The sequence below is a fragment of the Silene latifolia genome, chromosome 10 (genome assembly GCF_048544455.1).
Source record: "Silene latifolia isolate original U9 population chromosome 10, ASM4854445v1, whole genome shotgun sequence".
Lineage (NCBI taxonomy): Eukaryota > Viridiplantae > Streptophyta > Magnoliopsida > Caryophyllales > Caryophyllaceae > Silene > Silene latifolia.
The window spans coordinates 80,312,257-80,319,522 of record NC_133535.1 but is presented as its reverse complement, the minus strand read 5'-3'; positions in this window follow the sequence as shown (position 1 = coordinate 80,319,522).

Genomic DNA, 7,266 nt, shown 5'->3' with positions numbered 1-7,266 from the left:
CACTTGCAATATACATCACAAGGTGGTAATATGGTATTAACTACCCGAATGTGATGCCCACATTTGTCGTTTGAGTTATTATTAACTCATATTATACATTGTTACATCCAAACGGGTTGTAAGGACAATTGAACCCTGTTAAAGTGAACGTGGATTAGCATTGTATTCGCCCATAGTCACTTATATGAGGTGACATCTCGAAGTGACTAGAGTGTGATGCGATTGATGGCAAGTTCAAGTGCCATAGAGTCATATGAGAATGACTAGTCGATCACATAGGCAAACTGTTAGGAACACTTTGTCGGGCTAATGACCGCTTATAGAGTTCTGACAAATTTATATAGCCTGGTCATGGCAAGAGCTACTATAGTATTCTAATGAGTCGATTCTTTTGACTAAAGACTGTTCGCCTAAGGTGGCATAGTTTCAGATTAACTTTGATTTATGTTACTACGACCTTCGTAAATGGGGTCAAATGAGCATATTTTGGGTTATGATGGTTGTGGCTAGTCGAAGGGAATAAGTGCGATAGGAATTGTCCACCCCTTGTCAGGGTTATAACAATATCTCAGGGCCACTCGAGGAGTAATGAACTGGAAATGCGTGGCCACGCTCGGAAGGTATATATGGTAGATAATTCCGGTCAATCAGTTATTCTCCAGATCGAGGAAACCACTCTCGATATGATCACTTGCAAGTACGACCTGAAAGACACCTTGCATTGAGTGGGAGATAGTAATAGGACAAGAGAATTGGTGACGCACACTTGTTGAGGACAAGTGGGAGATTGTTGGAATATGTGTCCTCCAACAATAAAGCGATCACAACTGTTGATCATGATGATCACATGTTTAAATCTCATTTTAAGAATACATGTGGGATGTAATATTTTACAGTCAACTAGTCCACACATATCGGTAATGATTGGCTGACTAGAGTTTGACATTACTGTCGTGCGACGGTGGTGATCAGTTGATCCTTTAGGTCATACCTAAAGGGTGACACTCTTAATTGATTATTTAATTGATCGTATGTCGATACGGGTTAATTAAATTGCTTAAAATTGACGGACGATTTTGTGAGTATTATTGACGTGTCTTATTGTAATTCGATTAAATAAGATACGGTCTAAGTAATCAAATTGTTTTATTACTTAGATAAATTTATTGTTTACGAAACAATTGAAACTGAATGAATAATTTATTATAAATACAAGACGTTGTGATTTATAATTGATAAACCGTTTTGGTACAAGTAATTATGAATTACTAAGTCGATTTTTTACATGACGTATTTTTATTAATACGTTGATTTTTAATATTTTAAAAATACATTACAATTACACATGACTAGTATCATGTGACAATTGACAAATGACAAATATAAAATGGACCTCCCATTTTATATAAGTGCCGAAAATGGAGGGAGTATAAGGTTTAAATTGTGTTAATTATTTTTAAGTGGAAAACACAATGATTACCCATAAGTTTTAGCCTTGCATACCTATGATTTACTGGGTAGAAAAACTAGTTCATGCATTGGGCACCCTCCTCCCCTCCAACCGGTTTTGCATGGTAAAAGCCAAGGGTTTTTACTCTATTTTTATAATATACACTACAATTACTAGTGTGATATATTCATTTTTTTGATCATCCAAAACTTATAGAAATTTTAGAGAGATAATTACTCATTCTTCCTTCCTCTCTTGGCCGAATAACAAGAGAGCAAAATAAATATTTTGGGTCATTTTTAGTAAGATTAATATTGTTCTAGATCTAATAATATTAGTCTTTTAAGAGGTTACCTTGGGTATAAACTTTTGAGAGGGATTCTATTTTGGATCCTTTGTTCATCCATTATAAGGAAGCTCAAGAACAAGTGAGAAGGAGAACTCATTTGTGCCCAAAAATCCGAAACTACAATAGTAAGAACTGACGATTTCTTCTCTTATCTTATTTATGTTTGCATGCATAAGATCTAGGATTTATTTTATAACTAAATAAATTTGAACATATATGAATATGTAAATTAATGGAATTAGTAAATTCTAACATCTTCTTAAGAAGAGAACCACTCTCTTCTTCCACATATGTGATAGGAAGTTCCCGAATCTAACACCCAGCTCTCACTAGGTTCCTTTTCACCATGAACCATTAAGAGTTCTCCATCAACAATTTCTGCCATAGCTGCAACTCTTCTAGCATGAGTCTTTTTCAATTCTTCCAAATCTTCTTTTGCCTTAGGACATACAGTTTGTATATGGCCTAACTCATCGCAGTAGAAGCACTTGATATTAGGATTATGCTTTTTCCAACCGCCCTTCTTCTTGCCACGATATTCACCCACAAAAGCTCCTCCGTCACTTGAAGAGTCACCACCTCCTTGCTTCATCAATTTTTCGGACTCTAGTAAAACTACAACGGTCTCATCTAAGGCCAATGTTGTCTTCCCCACAAGTAAACTAGTGATAACCGTGTTATATTTTTTGGGAAGAGAAACCAACAACATTATTGCCTTATCTTATTCTTTGAATGTCTCATCCAAACTCGCCAATTGGGTGATCAAGCCATTGAACTTATTTAGATGGTCCCTCAAATCTCCGTCATCTACCATTTCCAGCTCGAAAAGATCCTTCTTCAAGAATAGTTTGTTAGCCAAGGACTTAGCATTATATATGCTACATAACTTCGTCCACAACTCCTTAGGATTTATCTCCTCTAACACACTACACTTGATTTCTGGTGCAAGGGCTAACAGGATTGTACTAACCGCGCGCAACTTCATGTCCTCCCATTTGAGAACTTGAACATCATCGGGCTTTTTGTCTTCAAGCGTCGCATACAACCCGTATTGTATGAGAACATCCTTTATCATGTTTGCCATAACGAGAAATTGTTTTTGCCATTAAACAACTCCATCTCAAATTTAGTACCAAAACTTTTCTCCATCGAGCCGTAGCTCTGATACCACTTGTTGGGGGTTTTTTGGTACAAATAATATAAAATGTAAAGACACAATATTTTGTTATGGACTTAACCACAACCCAACCTTGTATTATTATTCTTCAACCTTAACAATAATACAATCAATCCTCCAACACTTAGCTACTAGCTAAGATTTCCAACTATGCTTAACTCGGGATATTAAGCATACATTCTCTTACTAATCCAACATGACTTATGACCCTTATTTATATAAGTTCCTAAGTCCTAACTTATCTAGTAACATTAAGAGCCTTTAACATACAAAACACTAACTCCTAATATTTACTACTAATGACTTCTAACATCTAAAGTGTAAATACTAGAACAAGTAACATAAAACATATCTAAACATAAAGACTCTATATGTTACTATCATAATATAATAATGTTGGGGTTACAATTCCCAACAATGACTATAATATGAATGAGACGCTATCAACAACCACCACTCCGGTACCGGGACACGCCCAGATATACCGACAGCCACACTGGTACCGGGACACGCCCAGACATACCAACAATCACAAATAGGTACAGGGACACGCCCAGACGTACCGGGTCTGGAAGCCATCCGGATCCCCTGCCAGACGTCGTGTCTCAACCACACGAATCCCTGCATAACTCAAGCCATTAATGTGCACATTCCTCTTGGAGTGGGAAGCTTCAAGAGGCGACTCAAGCGGAAGACGGTCTCCCAACCGCCTTCTGTCTCCATATAACAAATATACAATCAAACCTCCATGTCCTCCGACATACAAGACAACACAATAAATACGATAAACCATATAACATGCCATTTACCGACTCACTCAATGCATTTGATAATAAATGACTCATTTAGTAAATAAACACAATATTGAAACTGAGTAGGATAAACCTACATTTTAGCAAATCCCGCTAAATAATAAAGTAACCGGATACAAATATGCTCCTTCATAAAGTCGGAACCTAATTACGATAATTTAATTAAAATACGAATTCAATTAATTAAATAAAAACCCGTCTTAAGCTATACAAATCCCGTCATAAGCAACCCATAACCCACCCTAACATAGCCTAATGCCGCCACTACGGTGGCTAGCCACCACCGACCGTCACCACCTCACACCACCATCCTCACGGCCCCCACGACAACAACACCACCAACACACATACACACATCCGACACACCCACTAAGACACCACCAAACAACCACCACCACCGTGGCACCCTTTGACCATGGTGGGTTTAACCACCAGCCCACAACCCCGACAACAACCCCCAAACAGCCGACAAAACAACAACCACAACAAACATGACACCCACAACAAAACAGCCCGTACACCCATGTTTACCCTCGATTTTCGACCACCACAGCCACCCAACCCACCACCCAAGACCACCACTATGACCTCCTTACTCCCCTTGACACAACTCACCCAAGGTAAACAAAAAACAACCACAAAAGGTGGGTCAAAAATCTGTCTTAAGACGGTCGCACAAAACAGCTATAACTCATTAAAACACTCGGTCAAACGTGGGTATGGGTGGTCAACGGTGGTCAACAAACGATCAAGGGCGGTCAGAGATGGGTCAAGGTCGATGCGGGTTAAATAAAATAATATATAAGCTAGTGAGACGGTTTTACCTTACGAACTCGAGACGGAGGGACAAATCTCCCTTTTTTTCTTCTCTTTTTTCTCTCTTATAAAATTAATGGTGGATTGTGTGAGATTTTGTATGGATAAGGGATAGGGTGGATAAGGTAGAGTGTATATAAGGTGAGGTGGAAGTATATAAGATGGGTATAGTATACGTATATTATACATGTATCGTATTACGTATTATTATTATCAATACAACTTATTATTATTATTATTATTATTATTATTATTATTATTATTATTATTATTATTATTATTATTATTATTATTATTATTATTATTATTATTATTATTATTATTATTATTATTATTATTATTATTATTATTATTATCATTACCATCTTCTAATAATAATTATTATTATTTTATTATTCCGTCTCAACATAACTCGTATAAATAAATATAATATTATTTATATAATTATAAAATACGGAGTATTACAATATTCCTCCCTTAAAAAGAACTTCGTCCCCGAAGTTCACCCCACTCTCTCCTTTCCTCAAGTCTCATCACTGATTCTCATGCACTCTCTCTCGCCTCACATGCTCGTTTACCGTATACGTTCCTTTATAAACATCACACTCATCCCAAAGTTCTTTGTTCAACTCTCACGCTTTCTCACATTCCGTACTTCCTCTTTCCTTAATTTCAGAATTGTTACATTCACACCCCCTAAAAGAGACTTCGTCCCGAAGTTCAAATATCAAACCTCATAATGTGCTCTCGTACGATCATTACTAAATTCCACAAAGGACTATGATCCAAGTTCAAAACTCTCTCTTACTCATTGCAAATCCTTAATCAAATATCACATATTTATTATAATTCCATTGATAAGTCCCCCATCTACAAGCCTCCCAAAAGTCAAGTGTTAGGTCAAATCTACGGTTACAATCTAAATCCTATAAACAACTCCCAATTCATGTTGGTTATATGTAAACGTATCTATCACGAGGTATAACTCAATTATTATTACGTATCTATATCACGTTAAGTCTCATACATTAACATGTATCCACAACAATCACTAATATGCGGACTCTAGGAAACAATCAATTAATGGAAAAAATTACTCGTTATGCGACTCAACAATATTCAACATTCCCATTTCCGCACATCATGCCACACATATACCGCGTCAAATCCACCACATGATCACACATGTGCTTCCATATTCGTTCCCATCCATCATCAACACTTCTGCTTATACGGAGGACTATAATCACAACCATGCAAACGATCACTATGCAACACATAACTTGCATTTTTTTCATCTTACGTTTACGCAACGAAATGAACTCACGTCGATTAACACACATAAAACAAGGTTATTACATCATTAATTTCATCAATCCACTCATGTCGAATCAACAATTTATATTTACTTTGCAAAATGTCACGCCATATAGTCAAACGTAAACAATTCACACATATCACCCATGTAAGGTCAATCATGCTCATCCAAATACAAGTCAACTAATATAACCGCGAAATAAGGGTACACGCTCAATATTCGGTCAAATATCAACAAAACAAAGGTCAAGACATGCCACTCGGTCGAGTGTAGGAGGACACTCCGCCGAGTAGGTGACCACTCGGTCGAGTGCATGGTGCACTCGGTCGAGTGTCACCTGGGCAGAATATTTTTATTCTCAACTCGGTTCCAAATTCCTTATTTTATCGCACAAATGCTAATAGACTCCGATGGTGACTAATACAATCATCAAATAACGAAATTAAAACAAACTCACGGCCCCATTGCCATTATTTCAACCCAACTTAAAACAAAACATGATAAAACACGATATTTCAAAATTTATTTTAAAATATTGCATTCCCTTTATACTGGCGACGGCATCGCGCTACCGTCACTAGCAAACGCATAATAGTGTGAAATACCATAATCATATTAACACGCATCGCATCTACGCAATCTCACACTAGTAGAAAAAGTCCTATTGACATCGCCACAAAGACATCGGTTTTAGTTGAAACGATGTAAATGTTCATAATTAACATCGGTTCTTATAAAATCGATGTAAAATGTGTACAATCTTTTTCCCTTACATCGGTTATTTTTAAAAAATGATGTACAAAAACATTGTAGCATCAGTTTTTAACATAAACGATATAAATGAGGTATCTTTAACATCGTTTCTAAAATACCAATGTAAAAGCGTTTTCATTAATTGGAAAAGATTAACAGACAAACTTAACCTATCCTCCTCCCTTCATACGACCTTTCACTTTCTCATTTGACTTGTTGCGCTCATCCTCGCCTCTTCATTAGACCTCTCTCCATCACCCTCACCCATACCCTCAACCAGTCGACCACCACCGCCATCACCACCCTGCACCACCACAGTCGCACAACACCCATGAGATCTTGCGTCTTACATACGATGTTACGTTCCTTCGACTACGTTGTTGCGATCTACCCTCACCCTCGCACTACACTTCGTTGATTACTCCACTTCACCACCATTGTTGTCCCCTTCGACAACGACGAGTTGAAGCCGCGATTGTATTTATGCAGGTCTATTTTTCCTTTTTAATATTTTATATTTATTTTCACTTAAATCATGTTTACATTATACTGATCTGCAATTTATGTCGGCTATTTTTAATTGAATACCTT